Below are 19698 nucleotides of genomic sequence, written 5' to 3' on the forward strand. Positions count from 1 at the left end.
TCCCAGGTGTGGGCTTCCACTGACATTTCAGACACCTGCCTCCAATCTGGCGCGAGTCGGCTGATTCCGAAGTGAATAGAGCTCATCCCGGTATCCAAGTGATTGGCAGAATTCTGGGGTCGCTGCGGGGAGACCCTGGTGAACCAGCCCGGTGGAGACAGAGCCCATCCGCACTGGGCTCGGTAGGGGATGCTCAGGGTCAGACCTGCAACCTGGAGCTCCCCGCTGTATTTTCCCCTGCCCCGGGGTTAACGGGTCTGCGCTCAAATCTGGGGCTGCTGACTCATACCCAAGACCTTGCCCTAGGAGGATGGCTGAGCGGCCAGCCCACCTTGCATCCGACTGCAGCCGGTGGCTGGCTCCATCCCAGAGGCGCCCCCATAGCCTCCCCTGGGTGCAGCCCGGAGCCTCTGCTCTGACTCAGAAGCTAGCTCTGCCCTGTCTCTGCCTCTGTCAGCAAGAATTGAGGAGGTTCCGGGAGGTCACTGGGGATGAGCAGCGATGGCAAAGGGCATGACAGTGACACACACTCTCTCCGCCTCTGTTTCTCTCTCACTCTGTCTTTAGGCGCTGGTGGCTTTGAGGTTATGATTAGGGTGAGAGTGGGCCTCAGGTTCAAATCCTGATGGGCCAATACTGTAACACCTTCTGGATCCTTCATTAAGGACGTCAGCAGTTTGGAAAGCCGGGGGACACGGCCTGGGTGTGGAGAGGATCCAGCGAGCTCGGCGTGTGGTGGGCGAGAGGGTCCTGCCCATCGCCACAGGGCGCCCGCCCTATTTTGCCCTAGATCAACCCCACCCCAGAGCTGAGCGCTGTCCCACTCCGGGGACTCCCTCCTCCCCTCTGTTTGGGCTTCTCGCTGCCGCGATCCTGGGTTCCCGGCCACACTCCCAGCGCTGGCATCGACATTTATGGAGAGCGGAAAATACAAAGTTTTGGGTTCCAGAAAGATAAAGAGGGGGGTGTGGGAGTTGGGGAGCAAAGATGGTGCTTCCTGCCACCGAGGTCTGTTGGCCTAGAGGTATGAGCCTCGCTTTGAGTGCGAGAGGCCCCGGGTCGGAATCCCAGAGGAGCCCAGGCCGCCGTGATTAGCTGTTGTTTGTTAGCCTGGGAAATTCAGCGAGCAAGAACAACAATGGAGCGAATGAAAGAATCTTTCGCAGGAAAAGCAGGCCCTGCCTCCCTCTCCTACGTTCTTCGGTTTCTCAGACTGCAGGTGCGACCCCAGCAGGCGGGGCCTTGGGCCCCGGGCCCGGGTTTAGGAACCCGGGGATCAGCTACACCGCGACCTCCTGGATCCAGGACTGAGTATTCTGGACAGCGCGCATCTGGCCCTTTTTCTTCTTTTAGGGAAGGACTGCGGGTAGAAGGACTTGACTGCGGGTGGGAGTGAATGAAGACGGTGTCCGCGGGCCCAGGTGGCCGCAGCTAACTCAGTCTCTGCGTCCCTCACTTGTTGACCCAGAGAAGTAAGCGAAGGCAATGGACGCCTCCCCCGGCAGGAGCCTCTGTACTGCGCGGGGGCAGGCGGGCGGCCCAGCCCCAACGGATGGAGCCCGGGCACCTGGTCACCCTGCCTCCCAGATTCGCGGGCGCAGTGGGCACAGAAGCCCAACTTCCTTCCCTCTTCGACCCCCTTCCCTCCCTGCGATCTGAACTGAACCTAGGACAGTTCTGAAGTTAACACCCCTCTTCCAAAGTAAAAGACCCAGACCATATTTTAATTTTTTAAAAAAGAACAAGTCGACCGGGGGCAGTGGTTCACACCTGTAATCCCAGAACTTTGGGAGGCCGAGGCGGGCGGATCACGAGGTCAGGAGTTCTAGACCAGCCTGCCCAACACAGTGAAAACCCATCTCTACTAAAAATACAAAAAATTAGCCAAGCGTGCTGGCGCATGCCTGTAGTCTCAGCTACTTGGGAGGCTGAAGCAGGGGAATCGCTTGAATCCAGAGGCGGAGGTTGCAGTGAGCTGAGATGGGGCGACTGCACTCCAACTTAGGGACAGAGCGAGACTCCATCTCAAAAAGAAACAAAAAAGAACAAGTCAAGCGGGGTGGCTCATGCCTGTAGTCCCAGCACCTTGGGAGGCCTAGGCGGGCAGATCACTTGAGGTCAGGAATGAGACCAATCTAACCAACACGGTAAAACTCTGTCTCCACTAAAAATATGAAAATTGTCTGGGCTTGGTGGCACGCACCTGCAATCCCAGATGTTCGGTAGGCTGAGGCAGGAGAATGATTTGAACCCGGGAGGCGAAGGTTGCAGTGAGCCCAGATCGCCTCACTGCACTCCAAGCTGGGCGACAAGAGCAGGACTCAGTCTCAAATAAAATAAAATAAAATAAAATAAAATAAAATAAAATAAAATAAAGGCCAGGCGCGGTGGCTCAAGCCTGTAATCCCAGCACTTTGGGAGGCCGAGACGGGCGGATCACGAGGTCAGGAGATCGAGACCATCCTGGGTAACACAGTGAAACCCCGTCTCTACTAAAAATACAAAAACTTAGCCGGGCGAGGTGGCAGGCGCCTGTAGTCCCAGCTACTCGGGAGGCTGAGGCAGGAGAATGGCGTGAACCCGGGAGGCAGAGCTTGCAGTGAGCTGAGATCCGGCCACTGCACTCCAGCCTGGGTGACAGAGCGAGACTCCGTCTCAAAAAAAAAAATAAAAATAAAAATAAAATAAAATAAAATAAAATAAAATAAAATAAAACAGAACAAGTCAGGTCTAGATTTATCTACATGGACTCAAATTTTTTATTCTCAAAGATCATAGGCATCATGTGTTAAAGCATACACCTAATTTTTTGGTGGGCACAATGGTGGGCAGAAAATAAAGAGCACACAGTTCAAAGTGAAGATTGAAAATAACCAAGAATAATATGTTTAAAAAAACAGCCAGTGTTCATTTTCTGGCGTTGATGTTGAACCATAGTCACGGAAGTCTTAGGGAAAACTGGGTGAATGCTACACAAGAGTTTTCTGTACTTTTTTTTTCTTTTTGGCAACTTACTGTGAATCTATAATTATTTAAAAATAAAGAGTAAAATAGGCTGGCCCAATAATGCACATCGAGCATTTTGGGAGGCCGAGGAGGGAGCATCACTTGAGCCCAGGAGCTCAAGACCATCCAGGCAACATAGAAAGACTCGGTAACTAAATTTAAATAAATCAATCAGGCCGGCTATGGTGGCTCACACCTGTAATCCCAGCACTTTGGAAGGCCGAGGTGAGTGGATCTCTAGAGGTCAGGACTTCAAGACCAGCCTGGCCAGCATGGTGAAACCGTGTCTCTACTAAAAATACAAAAAAATAGTCTGGCGTGGTGGTACATGCCTATAATCCCAGCTATGCAGGAGGCTGAGGCAAGAGAATCGCTTGAATCTGGGAGATGGAGGTTGTAATGAGCTGAGTTCGCATCACTGCACTCCAGCCTAGGTGACAGAATGAGACTTCATCTAAATAAATAAATAAAATTAGCTGGGTGTGGTGGCACACGTCTGTTGTTCCAGCTACTTGGAAATCTGAGGTAGGAGAATTCCCGAGTCCAGGAGGCTGAGACTGCAGTGAAGTAGATCACACCACTGCACTCCAGCCTGGGCAACATAGCAAGACCCTGTCTTGGAAAAAATAAAAAATAAAATGAACAGACTTACAAAAATTACAGGATGTCATAACAGTGTTGTCAGATATAGATGAGTTCTTGACATGGGAACAATGAGTCTAGGAGTGACATTAAAGCTCAGACATGAGAGAAAATAAGGGGCTAGTCAAGAAAGAGGAGGAAAAACGGCATTCCAGTCCAGAAACTGGTAGCTGATGGGAGTTGAAGCAAAGAAGGAAAATAATGGGCCGGCACAATGTCTCATGAGAGGACCCCTTGAGCTCAGGAGTTTGAGACCAGCCTAGCCAACATAGTGAGGCCCCATCTCTACAGAAAACACAAAAAAATTAGCTGGTGCATGAGGTGGGAGTATTGCTTGAGCTGAGGAGGTTGAGGCTGCAATGAGCTGTGTTCTCACCACTGTGCTGCAGCCTGGGTAACAAAGTAAGATTCTGTCTGGTCACGGTGGCTCATGCCTCTAATCCCAGCATTTTGGGAGGCCAAGGTTCACCTGAGGTCAGGAGTTCGAGACCAGCCTGGCCAACATGGTGAAACCCCAACTCCACTAAAAATACAAAAATTGGCTGGATGTGGTGGTGGGCACCTGTAACCCCAGCTACTCCAGAGGCTGAGGCAGAGAGAATTGCTTGAACCGTGAGGTGGAGGTTGCAGTGAGCCGAGATTGCACCACTGCACTCCAGTCTGGATGACAGAGCAAGATTCTGCCTGTAAAACAAACAAACGGTTAATACAGGTGTGAATTGCATGAAGCGCCCTTCCAAACATTAAGATCGCCACATGACTTCTTTTTTTATTCTGTTAATATGATGAATTATTTTGATAATTTTCTTGAATTTAAGGCCAACCTTGTATTCTTGGAATATACCTAGTTCACCCTTTATTTGATAGCTCCAGTCTTTCTTTCTTTTTGCTTTTTTTTTTTTTTTTTTTTTTTTTTTGAGACAGAGTCTGTCACCCAGGCTGGAGTGTAGTGGCGTGATCTCGGCTCACTGCAAGCTCCGCCTCCCGGGTTCACGCCATTCTCCTGCCTCAACCTCCCCAGCAGCTGGGACTACAGGTGCACACCACCACACCCGGCTAATTTTTTGTATTTTCGGTAGAGGTGGAGTTTCACCATATTAGCCAGGATGGTCTCGATCTCCTGATCTTATGATCTGCCCACCTCTGCCTCCCAAAGTGCTGGGATTACAGGCATGAACCACCGCGTCCGGCCTGATAGTTCCAATCTTCCTAAAAAGACGCAAAGACAATCACGGGACAGCCCTATCTCCTCCCTGAAAAATGCCCAAGATGGATAGTTTCAGACAGAGGGCACCAGTCCCCAACCCACCCCTGGCTCTGCAACCCTCACAGGCCAAGGATACAAGTGACCCCTAGCCCCATTCCCCATGCATCGCTGTGACACAGGGTCATGGTTATAAGGCCCCATAAGCCAACATCCTCCAGGAGGGATTCGAACTCTGACCAGAGGCTGAGGCAATGGCGCCATATTATTAGGACCTGGGCTGTTGAGATGCCTGTAGCGTTTTGTCGTAGCCTCTGATCTGCCTTCCTTGGGGCCCCCAGACAGCCTCTATCTCAGCACCCCCACTGGCAAATGTGTCCAAAACCACTCTAAAGCCCAGACATTAAGGTTTGACTCCCATTCCAAAGACACACCTTGGCTGGTTACAACCATAATGCAAACCTACACCCAAAGTCCAAGGAAGGTGCCAGGCTGAAGAAAAAGACCAACAAATCATCTTTCTTAGGAAAAAAACATTTAATAGGGACTTATGAACAGAATCCGGGTCTGGGTCTCTGGTGGCAGGGGGACAAGATAGTGGGTCTCCATGCCTTACTGTCCAGACCCAGGGTCTACATACCACAGGGAAAGGGTGTATGTGCTTCAGAAGGAATGTATAAGGCACTTGCTTAAGGGCAAGATTTATGGTAAATGCAATAGCAGCAAGGTTGTTTTGACCTAAGGGCAGAATTTATAGTTAGTCTTACACAAGAAACAATAGATGAACTGGAACTCTTGGAGGCTGTCCCAGAAGTGGGATTAATCAGAAATCTTTACGACAGATTAGCATCCTACATGGGATTGCCTTAGCCTCCAAAAAATCTGTTAGGCACGTTTTGGAGGGGCTGGGTGGCTGCATTCCTGGTCTCCTAATAACAAGGGCCACCGTCCAAACAGTGAGAGAGATAAGTAATGGCTGGGTCATACTGGTTTCTGGGGTTCTGGCCTCTCTCACAAGAGCCTGAGTTAGCCAGGGGACTGTAGAGCATATGGGAGGTGGTCTCTCCATGTTGACCTGTGGGCGGCAAGCCACCCAGGTGCCAAGGCAAGAGACCGAGGGCACAAGCTGTTCCAGTATAATAAAATATATAAAATAACAAGAGTTATACTAGATATAGATCATAGATATGATTATATATAAGTATCATTAATCATTAGTTTGTAATAATTACTCTTTATTCCAACATTATAATAATCCTCGCTCTACAATCATAACCTAGGAAAACCCAGGCCATAGAGAGATAGGAGCTGAGGGGACATAGTGGGAAGTGACCAGAAGACAAGAGTGTGAGCCTTCTGTTATGCCCGGGCAGGGCCACCAGAGGGCTCCTTGGTCTAGTGGTAACGCCAGTGTCTGGGAAGACGCCCGTTGCCAAGTGGACCGTGGTCTAGTGGTAGCGTCAGTGCCAAGGAAAAGCACCTGCTACTTAGCAGGCCGGGAAAGGGAGTCTCCCTTTCCCTGGGGGAGTTTAGAGAAGACTCTACTCCACCATCTCTTGTGGAGGGCCTGAGTGATGCCCGCAGTTATCCAGAGGCCTAACCGTCTCCCTGTGATGCTGTGCTTCAGCGGTCACGCTCTTGATCCACTTCATGTTCCATCCTGTACACCTGGCTCTGCCTTCTAGATAGCAGTAGCAGAATTAGCGAAAATATTAAAAGTCTCTAAAATGCAGAAATAATGGCGTAAGCTGTCTCTCCTCTCTCTCTCTCCGCCTCGGCTGCCAAACAGGGAAGGGCCCCCTGTCCAGTGGACACATGACCCACGTGACCTTACCTATCATTGGAGATGGCTCACACTCCTTACCCTGCCCTCTTGTCGTGTATCCAATAAATAACAGCGCAGCCTGGCATTCGGGGCCACTACCAGTCTCCGTGTCTTGGTGGTAGTGGTACCCCGGACCCAACTGTCTTTTCTTTTATCTGTCTTGTGTCTTTATTTCTATGGTCTCTCATCTCTGCACACGGGGAGAAAAACCCACAGATCCTGTAGGGCTGGCCCCTACAGTGACCCATAGTCTCAGCTGAACTGGGTGGGTGGACACTTCTCCCTTGGCTGAACTTCAAAGCAGCACATCCACCCCCAGGCCTGGGACTGAGTCTCCTGGGGGAGGGGAAGAAACTTTGGGTCTTATGCTAAAGGAAAGGTATCCAGGTTCTCTATCCCAGTCTAGGGGTGAGCAGACAGACCTTCCTGGGGTACAAAATCTCCTGTTTTTTTCGTTAGAAACCCTGGTTCTGGGACACCCACTGTAAGAGAAGACACAGCAGTTGTCAGCTTGATGAATTTGGGAGGAGGTCTTCAAAGCTCTCATGCTGACACAGATCGAGACTTGGGACTCAATGAAAGTTTACCTTCCAGTTAGGGGCCAAGCATCGGAACCTGTGTCACTTGTGATGATGCTGAATTCTGTGCATCAAGAATGGTAAAAGCTGCGCCCAACGTGGGGCTCGAACCCACGACCCTGAGATTAAGGGTCTCATGCTCTACCGACTGAGCTAGCCGGGCTGACATCATGGTTCTTGCTTCCCACCCTAATGTTCAGAATCCTCAAAGCAGGTGCTGCCAAAAAAAAAAAGGTTGTGGTGACTCTAGCCCTGAGGAGGTGGTGCAGGCATGGCTACCCGTGGAGCCGGCCTCTGGCATTCAGACAGCTGGGTGCACAGTCCTTGCCAGGGTCTCCGGACATCTGGGAGCCCCTATCCTCCCCTTCTCAACGAGTTGTGGGCAGACTGTGAATCCCTTAACCTCAAACCGGAGCCTCCAGTCAGCTGGAATTTGTAGTCAGGGACCATTAGCCATGGCTCCAGGCCGGGACCGCTCAGGGTGGTCCTGAGTGGGAGGTGGGGAGGAAAGGAACAACCTTTCTCTGGGGCCCAAGTGCGGATCCAAAGGGGTTTAGGTCCAAGCTTCGCTGCCAATATAAATCCCAATTCCTACTTAATATCGAGCCTGGCCTCTGTATAGCTCCAAACCGTTTCAAATGACCCAAAGAGCCCAACTCTTCCCACTTCCCTGCAGATCTGTGTGCACGGTGGAGGCAAGCGGCTCATGACAGGGGTTTCTCCATGTTGGTCAGGCTGGTCTGGAACTGACAACCTCAGGTGATCCGCCCGCCTCGGCCTCCCAAAGTGCTGGGATTACAGGCGATCCCGGCTGCCGGCCTGCGCGGCTTCTGAGTTAATGATGAGTGTGGAGTCAGCCGGGAAGTGGAGGCCAGGAAGGAGGGGCTGAAGGGAAAGAGTAGAGCAGCAGGGTAGGGCCTGTCCTGAGTGTGCGCCTCACGAAATGGACCCCCTCGACTTGGGACCCAGTTCTTTCTCATCTCCCCTTCCCTTCCTTAGATCGGAACAGGAACTGCAGGGCGGCCTCTGTCAAGCGCGTCCGTGAGAAGAGACCACCAAACAGGCTTTGTGTGAGCAATAAAGCTTTTTAATCACCTGGGTGCAGGCGGACTGAGTTCCAAAAAGGAGTCAGCAAAGGGAGATGGGGAAGGGGTTGCTTTATAGGAGTTGGGTAGGTAATGGAAAATTACGGTGAAAGGTGGTTATCTATTGTTAGCAGAGGAGGGGGTCACAAGGTACATGGTAGGGAGGTCATAAGATTTATTTTCCAAAAGAAGAATGTCACAAAGTCGACTGATCAGCTAAGGTAGGGCAGGGACAAGTCACAGTGGTAGAATGTTGTAATGTTGGTTAATCACTTAAGGCAGGAACTGCTGTTTTACTTCTTTGTGGGTTTTTTTTTTTTTTTTTTTTTTTTTTGGCTTCTTCAGACTTCTTGGCTCCTGCAGGCCATCTGGACGTATTTGTGCAGATCACAGGGGTTGTAATGGCTCAGCTTCCGCTCAGAGGCGTGACACCTCGACCTGTGACCCAGGGCCCAGCAGCAGCCTCTGGCGGCCTGGCAGTCATCGGAAATCGGCCCAACTTCCTCTTTGTCCACATGGGGAGCAGTCCCAGTCGCCCCTCCTGCTCCCAGCCAGGGAGTATCATCGCAGACCTGGTCATTCTAAAACCCTGGAAAATCCTAACTTGAAAATGTCAGTCAGGCCAGCCACGCAGGCGCCGGGGCTCACGCCTATAATCCCAGCACTTTGGGAGGCCGAGGCGGGTGGATCACCTGAGGTGAGGAGTTGGAGACCAGCCTGGCCAACATGATGAAACTCCATCTCTCCTAAAAATACAAAAAATTAGCCAGGCATTGTGGCGCCCACCTGTCATCCCAGCTACTCGGGAGGCTGAGGCAGGAGAATCGCCCGAACCCCAGAGGCGGAGGTTGTAGTGCGCCGAGATGGCGCCACTGCACTCCAGCCTGAGCAACTCCGTCTCAAACAAACAAACAAACAAACAAACAAATAACGTCAATCAACGGACAACAGACACCAACACCAGTGTTGGACCATCTGACAGGATGACAAAGATGGTGAAGTGGCCACCGTAAACATGCTTCAAGGAGCAACCCCTGCTTCATGCAAATGAAAAAATATGAAGTCTCAGCAAAGGAGTAGAAAATATAAAGAATAACCAAGAGGAAAGTTTAGGCCCGAGAAATACAAAACCAAAGGAAGGAACTTTAATGAATGGGTAGCAGCAGAATGGAAGAAAATAGAAGACTCCGCAAATTTGAAGACAGAACAATAGAAATTACCCGGAGAGAAAATAAACTAAAAAAACAAAACAAAACAACAACAAAAAAAAAACAGACCGGGCGCGGTGGCTCACGCCTGTAATCCCAGCACTTTGAGAGGCCGAGGTGGGTGGATTGCGAGGTCAGGAGATCGAGACCATCCTGGCTAACACAGTGAAACCTCGTCTCTACTAAAAATACAAAACTACAAAAAATTAGCCGGGCGTGCTGGCGGGCGCCTGTAGTCCCAGCTACTCGGGAATGGCGTGAACCCGGGAGGCGGAGCTTTCAGTGAGCCGAGATCGTACTGCTGCACTCCAGCTTGGGAGGCAGCAAGACTCCTTCTCAAAATAATAATAATAATAATAATAATAATAATAATAATAATATAATAATAATAAAACAGAACCTCGGGTGTTTGTGGGACTTTAACAAAAGATCTAACATCACAGTTATTGCAGACCCAACAGAAGAAAAATATGGGCTTTACAAACGAAAGCTGGCCGGATAGGGTGGCTCACACCTGTAGTCCCGGGCCCGGCTAAAATGTCTTAAAATGGCCGCGTGCGGTGGCTCACACCTGTAATCCCAGCACTTTGGGAGGATGAGGCAGGTGGATCACGAGATCAGGAGTTCAAGATCAGCCTGGCCAAGATGGTGAAATCCCGTCTCTGCTAAAAATACAAAAATACAAAGAAAAAAAAAAAAAAGATTACCTGGGCATGGCGGCAGGCGCCTGTAATTCCACCTACTCAGGAAGCTGAGGTAGAAAATTGCTTGAACCCGGGAGGCAGAGGTTGCAGTGAGCCGAGATTGCGCCACTGTTCTCCAGCCTGGGCGACAGAGTGAGACTCCGTCTCAGAAAAAGCAAAAAACAAACAAACAACAACAACAATTAAAAAAAAAAATCATCTTAAGAGCAGTTTTAGGTTCTCAGCAAAATTGGGTGGGAAGTGCAGAATTGCAAATTCTCCTCTGTGCCCACAGGCGCACAGCCTCTCCCATTCCCATGTATGTTTGTTTTTTGTTTGTGTGTTTGTTTGTTTGTTTTTGAGACAGAGTCTTGCCCTGTCACCCAGGGGCATGATCTCGGCTCCCTGCAATCTCCACCTCCCGGGTTCAAGCGATTCTCCTGCTTCAGCCTCCCCAGCGGCTGGGATTACAGGCGCCAGCCACCGCGCCCGGCTAATTTTTGTATTTTTAGTAGTGATGGGGTTTCACCATCCAGCCAGGCTGGTCTCGAACTCCTGACCTCAAGTGATCCAGCCGCCTCGGCCTCCCAAAGTGCTAGGATTACAGGTGTGAGCCTTCGCGCCTCCACGTTTGTTTGTCTTTTGAGACAGGCTCAAGCGATCCTCCTGCCTCAGACACAGGAGTAGCTGGGATCACAGGCACGCACCACCACGCCCTGCTAACTTTTAAAATTGTTTTGTAGAGGTGGGGTTTCACTATGTTGTCCAGGCTGGTCTTGAACTCCATGGGCTCAAGCTATTCTTCCACTTCGGCCTCCCAAAGACCTGGGATTACAGGTGTGAGCCACTGCGCCTGGCCGCCGCGATTTCCAACCACATTTCCCCCCTGCGCACCACAGGGGCTGAGGGAGGTTGGCATGGGATCCCGGAGGTCCTGACCATCATGGTGCCAGTAGGGGAACCCCAGGGGTGGCCACCTCTGCGCCCGCTCTCCCGAGGACCTGAAGTGCCTGATCATTTTGATTATTTCACAACCACGCCCCTGCCACCTGTGCAGCCCGGCCTTGTACGCCGCTAGCCAGCCAAAGCTCTCTCTACACTGGATCCCGGCCCCGCTTCATTTCTCTCTGAGCAAGGCGACTTTAGAATCAGTCCTATCGGGGATTTGAACCCAGCTACCAGACAAAGCCACCCACAGTTTTCCTTAGTTTAGTCAACGAAGTGAGCCACTGCTATTAGTCTTGCCTCTGCAGGAGAGCATGTCCGCAGTCGTAAAAAGCTCAACTTCTGCGGGACACTCTCCCTCGCGGGAGTAGGTTTTGTCTGGGAGTTCCAGCAGGCAAGCCTCACTCATCATCCTCACTCATGGAACCACTACTCCGGTCACTCGGGGGAGTCCCTCAGGACAGATCCGCCCTGAATGCCCCAGAAAAAATTCTCTGGTTAAACAGCCTGTGTCCCACGACGCATATGCCCCAAGGACAATGCCACAGACACAAACACTGATTTTTTATTTTTTATTTTATTTTATGTTTTTTGATACTTTAGTCTCACTCAGTCGCCCAGGCTGGAGTACAGTGGCGCGATTTCTGGTCACTGCAAGCTCCACCTACTGGGTTCAGGCCATTCTCCTGCCTCAGCCTTGCCAGTAGCTGGGTCAAAGGCGCCTACCACCACGCCTGGCTAAGTTTTTGTATTTTTAGTAGAGATGGGGTTTCACCGTGTTAGCCAGGATGGCCTCGATCTCCTGACCTCGTGATCCGCCCGCCTCGGCCTCCCAAGGTGGTGGGTTCTTAAAGTGTGGGCTCTTCCGGGATTTGAACCCAGGACCTCTTGGGTCTCCGAGGCTTGTCCCTGTGGTCCCTAAGCGAGAATCATACCCCGGACCAACTACTCATGCGGAAGAGGGGTCGGGGCCTTTGTCGCCCTTAATGAGCCCAACGCGGCTCCGCCTTCGCTGTTCTGGATCAGTCCTAGTTTCCTCGGTCACAAACTGTCCCCCTTTCCCGATGCTTGTCCCGGACGGGATTCTAGTTCCTATGGGAAGGAGGGGCACGGCGAGCTTCAACATTGCCACATCCTGCGACTCCAAATAGGAAACGCAGCTGGCGTTTTGGGGCTTCTCGCTCTCCCCGCCGCCTCTGGAGAACTGAGACCATCAGCTAGGGGAAGCCCCCCAGGTCCTCCTCCGTCCTCAGACAAAGGGCTAGGAGCCGGACTTGGACTCCCCAGAGGCGTCGCAGGCTCCCGGAACCGCACCTCTTCCCCGCCATGTGCCGGAGGGACGCGCCGCTGCGACCTCAGGACCTGGAAGGAAAAGGAGGCAGCTGAGCATGGTGGTTCTGGCCTGCAATTGCAGCACTTTGTGATGGGAGGCTGACGCAGGAAGATTGCTTGAGTGTAAGCTGGAGACCAGCCTCCAGAACACAGCGAGACCTCGGTTTTATATATATATACACACACATACACACACATATATATACACACGTATATACACGTATATATACACACATATATATGTGTGTGTGCATATATATACACTTATACATACACACACACACACACACAATTAGCCTGGCGTGGTGGTGAGCACCTGTAGTCCCAGCTACTCCAGAGGTGGAAGTGGGAGGATCTCTTGAGTTTGGGAGGTTGAGATTGCAGTGAGCTGAGATGACACCACTGCACTCCAGCACTCCAGCCTGGGCAACAGAAGGAGACGCTGTCAAAAAAAAAAAAAAAGAAGAAGAAGAAGAAGAAAGAAAATAAAAGAGAAGAGAAGAAAAGAAAAGAGAAAGAAAGAAAGAGAGAAAGAAAGAAAGAAAAAGAAAGAAAGAAAGAAAGAAAGAAAGAAAGAAAGAAAGAAAGAAAGAAAGAAAGAAAGAAAGAAAGAAAGAAAGAAAGAAAGAAAGAAAGAAGAGAAAGAGAGAGAGAGAGAAAGAGAGAAAGAGAGAGAGAAAGAGAGAAAGGAAGAAAGAAAGAAAAGAAAGGAAGTTCGAAACACTGGGCTTGTCCGAAATTTAAACTTAGAACCGTCCCACTCAAACGAAAACTACACGCCCAGAACAAGTTCCATGGTCACCCGGGACCTAGGGCCACGTCTGCAGAGGCAGACGCGGCGGGGGAGGCGTTTGCCCTCTTTTAGGGTCCCGTATCTGGGGTCTACTGCCCCAGCGCCAGGCCTCAGGCGCACTCAGAATTCCCAGGTGGAAGGCTCCGGTCAGGAGGCGCAGGCAAGTCCCGCCTGCAGCTGGGCAAGGCGAAGGGCTGCAAGCCGGGCGGAAGCGGGAAGTCGGATGGGCCCCGGCGCCTGCGGCTGCCACGGAGAGACCAAGTTCCCTGCGGCCGGGACTCCGTGAGAAAATGACGGTGTTCGGAAAATAGAGGAGGGCTCGTCCGGGATTTGAACCCGGGACCTCTCGCACCCAAAGCGAGAATCATACCCCTAGACCAACGAGCCAGCGCAATAACAATTTTCTGACGTCTGTCCTTGGTCTACACCCGCGGTTCCACTCTCCTCCTCCAAGCACCTCCCAGTCCCCGCCTTCAGTCCATCCCCACCCTGCCCCTCCAGGGTCCCGGCTACACCCCAATCTCAAGGCCGTCGGGGACGGTTGCGCAGGGGGAGGTTTCGGTTTCGATCCCAGGACGCTGGTAGAAGGTGCAGTGCGGCGGGGACCAGCCCCAGGAGGAACTCCTGCACGACCCCCGCCCTCAGGCGCACAGAGGCGGACCCCGCACCCTGGGCACTGCGGCGCCGCCTCCCTCGAGGGCCACCCGGCTCCCAGCGGCTCCAGGCGGCCCCAGCACCGAGAGGAGGGCCGGTGACCAGGGGATGCAGCCCGCGGGGAGGTGGTCTGTCTGGCCCGCGTGAGGCAGGGGTCTCGCGTGCTGAGCCCCAGCCCAGAAATTTCAACCAATGTGAAACCCGAGTGCAGAACCCTGAGGAGGAGACCACGCCGCCTCCCAGCAGGCCAGCCCGGGCATCCTAGGAAGGGATCCCGTCTCCGGCACAGACCCCTGGCTTCTGTTCTCAGCCGAGCCCCTTCTTGGCCTGAGCTCTGCCCAGGCGACCCTCGCAGCCCTGGGACCTCCCATACAGGGACCGGAGCTGGGATCAGAGTTCATTTCTTCCCAAACGGGCGGCTCTACGAACGCTCCAAACTTTTCTTGCCTTTTCCACTGGCAAGGGACCCAGCATTCTACTGCGAGCCTGAGGGGGAGAAAGGGTCTCCCGGGCTTGTCCCTGTGGTGAGGCCACTCTGCCCGCCCTAAACAGGGGCGAGGGTTTGAAAATGAGGAGACCTCCGTGATTTGACCCCGGAACCACTCACAACCGTAAGAGAGAGTCACGCCGAGTTTCCCCCCGGCCATCTCCAGAGTCCGTCCCTTCAGCCCTTGTTCCCGACGTTCCCGCTCCCAGGAGCTGCAGGGGCCGCACACACCCACGAGGGACTGCAGACAGGGGACACACACCGCGAGAGACGGCAGACGGGACACACGCCCACGAGGGTCGGCAGAGGGGACACAAGCCCACGAGGGTCGACAGACAGGATACACCCCCACGAGGGTCAGCCGACAGGACACACACCCACGAGGGACGGCAGACCACACGGGCCTGGCGGCGTCCTCGGTCCGCGTGGAGCTTAGGGCTCTAGTGCTCGCTCAGGATGTAGCGTGTCTCGGATCCTGGACTCATCCCCAACAACTTTATATAGAATAGGGACGTTCTGGAGAGCTCCAATGGCAGTGTGGGAAGCAGTTTTTCTTGTAACCGCCCGGCTAGCTCAGTCGGTAGAGCATGAGACTCTTAATCTCAGGGTCGTGGGTTCGAGCCCCACGTTGGGCGAGAGGTTTTGCTGGACCGATGAGTCTTGCAACTTGAAAAAATCAATTAAGTGCAAAAGATCGGAAGCGACTCCGTATACCTGGGAAGTTCTGGAGAGCTCCAAAGGACGTGTGGGAAACGGCTTTTCTTGTTACCTCCCTGAGCATGAGACACAATCTCTGGTCGTGGGTTCGAGCCCCACATTGGGTGGGAGGTTTTGTCGGACCGATTAAACTTGGAAGAAAGTCAAGTAAGTAAGAAAAGGTTGGAAGTGACTCCGTATACCTCCCAAATCGGGATTTGTTGGGCAAGCAAACACAAAACGCTCCACCAACCAACTGGCCTCAGGATATATAGGGATCCCTTTAGTTCTGGTTCATAAAAAATGGGCCGAGCATCGTGGTCCATGCCTGTAATCCCCTCACTTTGACCCCAGGAGTTTGAGACCAGCCTAGGCAACATGGTGAGACCCCAGCCCTTAAAAAAAATACAAATTTTCTCCAGGTTTGGTAGCGCGCCTATAGTCCCAGCTACTCCAGAGACTGAGGCAGGAGAATCGCTTGAACCCGGGAGTTAGAGGTTACAGTAAACCGAGATCGCGCCTGTGCACTCCAGCCTGGACAACACAGTAAGACTCTGTCTCAAAATAATAATAATAAAAAGAAATTGGCCAGGCGCAGTGGCTCACGCCTGTAATCCCAGCACTTTGGGAGGCCAAGGCGGGCGGATCACGAGGTCAGGAGTTCGAGAGCAGCCTGGCTAACACGGTGAAACCCCGTCTCTACTAAAAAATAGAAAAAATTAACCAGGCGTGGTGATGTGCACCTGTAGTTCCAGCTACTAGGGAGGCTGAGGCAGGAGAATGGCGTGAACCCGGAAGGCGGAGGTTGCAATGAGCCGAGATCGTGGTACTGCACTCCAGCCTGGGTGACAGAGCAAGACTCCATCTCAAAAAAGAAAAAAAGAGGCCGGGCGCGGTGGCTCAAGCCTGTAATCCCAGCACTTTGGGAGGCCGAGACGGGCGGATCATGAGGTCAGGAGATCGAGACCATCCTGGCTAATACGGTGAAACCCCGTCTCTACTAAAAAATACAAAAAACTAGCCGGGTGAAGTGGCGGGTGCCTGTAGTCCCAGCTACTCGGGAGGCTGAGGCAGGAGAATGGCGTGAACCCGAGAGGAGGAGCTTGCAGTGAGCTGAGATCCGGCCACTGCACTCCAGCCTGGGTGACAGAGCAAGACTCCGTCTCAAAAAAAAAAAAAAAAAAAAAGGAAAAAAAAAAAAAAAAAAAAAAAAAAAAAAAAAAAAAGAAATTAAAATTACATATATATGACATTTACATACACGTTCTATTCAGTACACAGAGCATTTGGGACCCTCTCTGCATAATATTTGCCTTAAGAGGAATTCCCCTTCTATTTCACCCTAGTGTAACCCTGGCAAAAATTCTCATAATTGCACACTACAGCACACCAGGGACTCTCACTTTCCATCAGGGAAGTGGTCCTCATTGCCAGCCAGTTATCAGGGGAGTCAAATTTAGAATCTCACCCTTATAATCTGGTTCTAGGCTAGGTACCATGGCTCAGGCCTGTAATCCCAGCATTTAGGGAGGTCAAGGCAGGAACACCACTTAAGCCCAGGAATTTGTGGGTGCAGTGACCCATGATTGTGCCACTGCAGCCTGGGCAATACAGTGAGACCCTGTCTCCAAAAACCAAAACAATTATTTATACCTATCTAATAACTGTCATATTAAATATTCTGTGAAAATAGCTAATGAGAGGTGTGGTGGCTCATGCCTATAAGAACAGCACTTTGGGAGGCCAAGGTGGGAGGATTGCTTGAGCCCAGGAGTTTGAGATCAGCCTGGGCAACATAGCAAGACCCCATCTCTACAAAAAATGAGCAGCATGTGCCTGCAGTCCCAGCTACTCAGAAGGCTGATTGGGGAGGATCACTCGAACCTGGGAGGTCGAGGCTGCAGTGAGCTGTGATCACACTCCAGCCTGGGTGACTGAGAGAGACCCCGTCTCAAAACAAAAACAAAAACAAAAACAAAACAAACAAACAAGAAAACATAGCTGATGGTTTTCTGACTGCTACCTGGACAATTTTGGCTTGAATGCAGTGTTGAGGTCCTTACCAATGGACATGAGATGCTGTAATTCACAGTATACAAGGGCATCATGATCAGGCAACGTGTGACTTGGTTGATTATGAGGAGTTACAGACTGAAGCAAGTGCCGTGGGGGACCAGTGGCTGCTGTGCTTGACTGTTGCAGCACAGGCGACCACATGGACTTTCATTAGTTCATGGCATGGAAAGAAGTCTTCTGAAGGAACTGGTTAGCTTACAGAAAGAAAATGACAAGATCAGGTGTCTAAACTTCTAGACTAAGTCATATTCAGAGACCCAGGGACAATTTATGGCAACTATACAATAACCTTAAAGCCACAAGGCTGATATTGCTAAAAATCAAACATGTCATTTAACTAGGCGTGTTGCAGAATGGCAATGTAAATTGAATTCACAGCCTTAGGAAATCTTTGGTGTGAAAAATAACAGTACTGATTAGGAAGAAGTGGTGACATCAGATTGGACTCAAAATTGAGAATCTTGAACGACAAAGGCTGACCTTGGAGAAAACAGCATACATGACAAAACAAAACAGATACAAAACAAGTTTTGCTACTTTAAGCCATCATAAGGAGGATGGGATATGATTTTGTATCTGGTGAATTTATCCATCTGGGTGCACATTCCAAAGAGCCTATAGTTAATATATTATCTCATGCAGCTGACCATGGCCCTACCAGGTTTCTTGGTTGGTTGGCTGAAAATTGACCTCAGTGATGGCCTATGTTTAATGAGACTGGGCTGGTAGAACGTCTCGGGCAAACTGTAGAGAAAGAAACCTAAAGACACCAAGCAATATTGGAGTGTATCTATCATGCATGATGCGCACACCACTGAGAAGACCAGAGAAGACTCCCTTTCTTTCTTTTTTTTTTTTTTCTTTTTCTTTTTTTTTTTTTTTTTTTTTTTTTTTTTTTGAGCCGGAGTCTCACTCTGTTGCCCAGACTAGAGTGCAGTGGCATGATCTCGGCTCACTGCAACCTCTGCCTCCCAGGTTCAAGTGATTCTTCTGCCTCAGCCTCCCAAGTAGCTGGGACTACAGGCAAGCGCTACCACACCCCGCTAATTTTTATATTTTTAGTAGAGATGAGTTTTCACCATATTGGCCAGGCTGCTCTCGAATTCCTGACCTCGTGATCCGCCCGCCTTGGCCTCACAAAGTGCTGGGATTACAGGAGTGAGCTACCGCACCAGGCCAGGACACTCCCTTTCACAAGGCCTCCCGAAAAAATCCATCACGGAAGCCTCAGCTTCCTTAAGGAGCTCTGTGGTGGCCATTCTCTGCAGGTGGCCTATGATGGTGGAAGGTAATGCCATTGAGGTGAGGAAGGTAACGCCATTGAGGTGGGGATGATGGGGTCCAGGATGTGTGGGGAAGTGGGAGAAGCCAGGCCAGAGCTGGAAAAACAGAAGAGTCCCAATTATGGGTTTTATTTATTTATTTGAGACGGAGTCTCACTCTGTCACCCAGGCTGGAGTACAATGGCCCGATCTCCGCTCACTGCAACCTCCACCTCCCGGGTTCAAGTGATTCTCCTGCCTCAGTCTCCTGAGGAGCTGGGATTACAGGCGCGTGCCACCACGCCCGGCTAATTTTTCTATTTTTAGTAGAGACGGGGTTTCACCATGTCGGTCAGGCTGGTTAGTGATGGTGATCCGCCGGCCTCAGCCTCCCAAAGTGCTGGGATTACAGGCGTGAACCACTGGGCCCGGCCCTATTACGGGTTTTAAAGGCAAAAGCCAACCATGTTTTTATACATATTTATGACAAAATTCTAGCAGTGGTCCCCATCGGGGCAGCTTCTGATTTTACTTTACACCATGTCCTGTAGTTCGGGAATTTTTTACCTTGAAGATGGCGTCATATATTGCATGGATTTAAAAAAAGAATACCATGGACTATTTCAAACATGTATTAAAAGAGAGGAAATAGTGCAATGTCCCCTCATGTCCCCCATTATCTACTCATGGATAAGTAGTTTCATCTATACCTCCATCCAGTTTATGATTTTTTTTGAAACGGAGATTACAGCCTGGGATTACAAGCGTGAGCCACCGCGCCTGGCCTCAGTTTTATGATTTTTAAAACAAACCAGTTGTCCTGTAATTTAATCTGTGAATCATTGTGTGTTTATTAAAAAATAAGGATTTCAAAAATATATGTAACCATTATAGAATTAACAAACCTGGAAAAAGAAACAATCACTTCTTTCTACCAAGTTAAATGGATGGAACTTAAAATCCTGTAAAACGTCCAACTTGTTTCTCCTGTAACCTGAAATAGCTCGTCTTATTTTAAAACAGGTACGAGTTTCTGATTTACAGCTTGTCTAGGAAACCTCCCGGAACTCCGCAACTCCACCGGAGTATAACGAAATTCCAGTTCTTTTCCCCGTTCAAGAACCTAAAATTCATCCCATTTTTACCCCGGGTGGGACTCGAACCCACAATCCCTGGCTTAGGAGGCCAATGCCTTATCCATTAGGCCACCGGGGCGGACGGT

The 19698-nt window shown here is 50.8% G+C and overlaps 4 non-coding genes across 4 annotated transcripts; 1 reads left to right on the plus strand and 3 right to left on the minus strand.

The window, feature by feature from the left end:
* Positions 1 to 7345: 7345 nt before the first annotated feature.
* On the minus strand, positions 7346 to 7418 carry TRNAK-CUU (transfer RNA lysine (anticodon CUU)). The gene has a single exon. It is a non-coding gene; the product is annotated as a tRNA-Lys (tRNA).
* A 6198-nt stretch (positions 7419 to 13616) lies between these two features.
* TRNAP-UGG (transfer RNA proline (anticodon UGG)) lies at positions 13617 to 13688 on the minus strand. The gene has a single exon. It is a non-coding gene; the product is annotated as a tRNA-Pro (tRNA).
* Positions 13689 to 15004: 1316 nt separating this feature from the next.
* On the plus strand, positions 15005 to 15077 carry TRNAK-CUU (transfer RNA lysine (anticodon CUU)). Its single transcript has one exon. It is a non-coding gene; the product is annotated as a tRNA-Lys (tRNA).
* Positions 15078 to 19618: 4541 nt separating this feature from the next.
* TRNAR-CCU (transfer RNA arginine (anticodon CCU)) lies at positions 19619 to 19691 on the minus strand. Its single transcript has one exon. It is a non-coding gene; the product is annotated as a tRNA-Arg (tRNA).
* Between the last annotated feature and the right edge of the window lie 7 nt (positions 19692 to 19698).

This window comes from Macaca thibetana, chromosome 20, assembly GCF_024542745.1.
Source record: "Macaca thibetana thibetana isolate TM-01 chromosome 20, ASM2454274v1, whole genome shotgun sequence".
NCBI classification, from domain to species: domain Eukaryota; kingdom Metazoa; phylum Chordata; class Mammalia; order Primates; family Cercopithecidae; genus Macaca; species Macaca thibetana.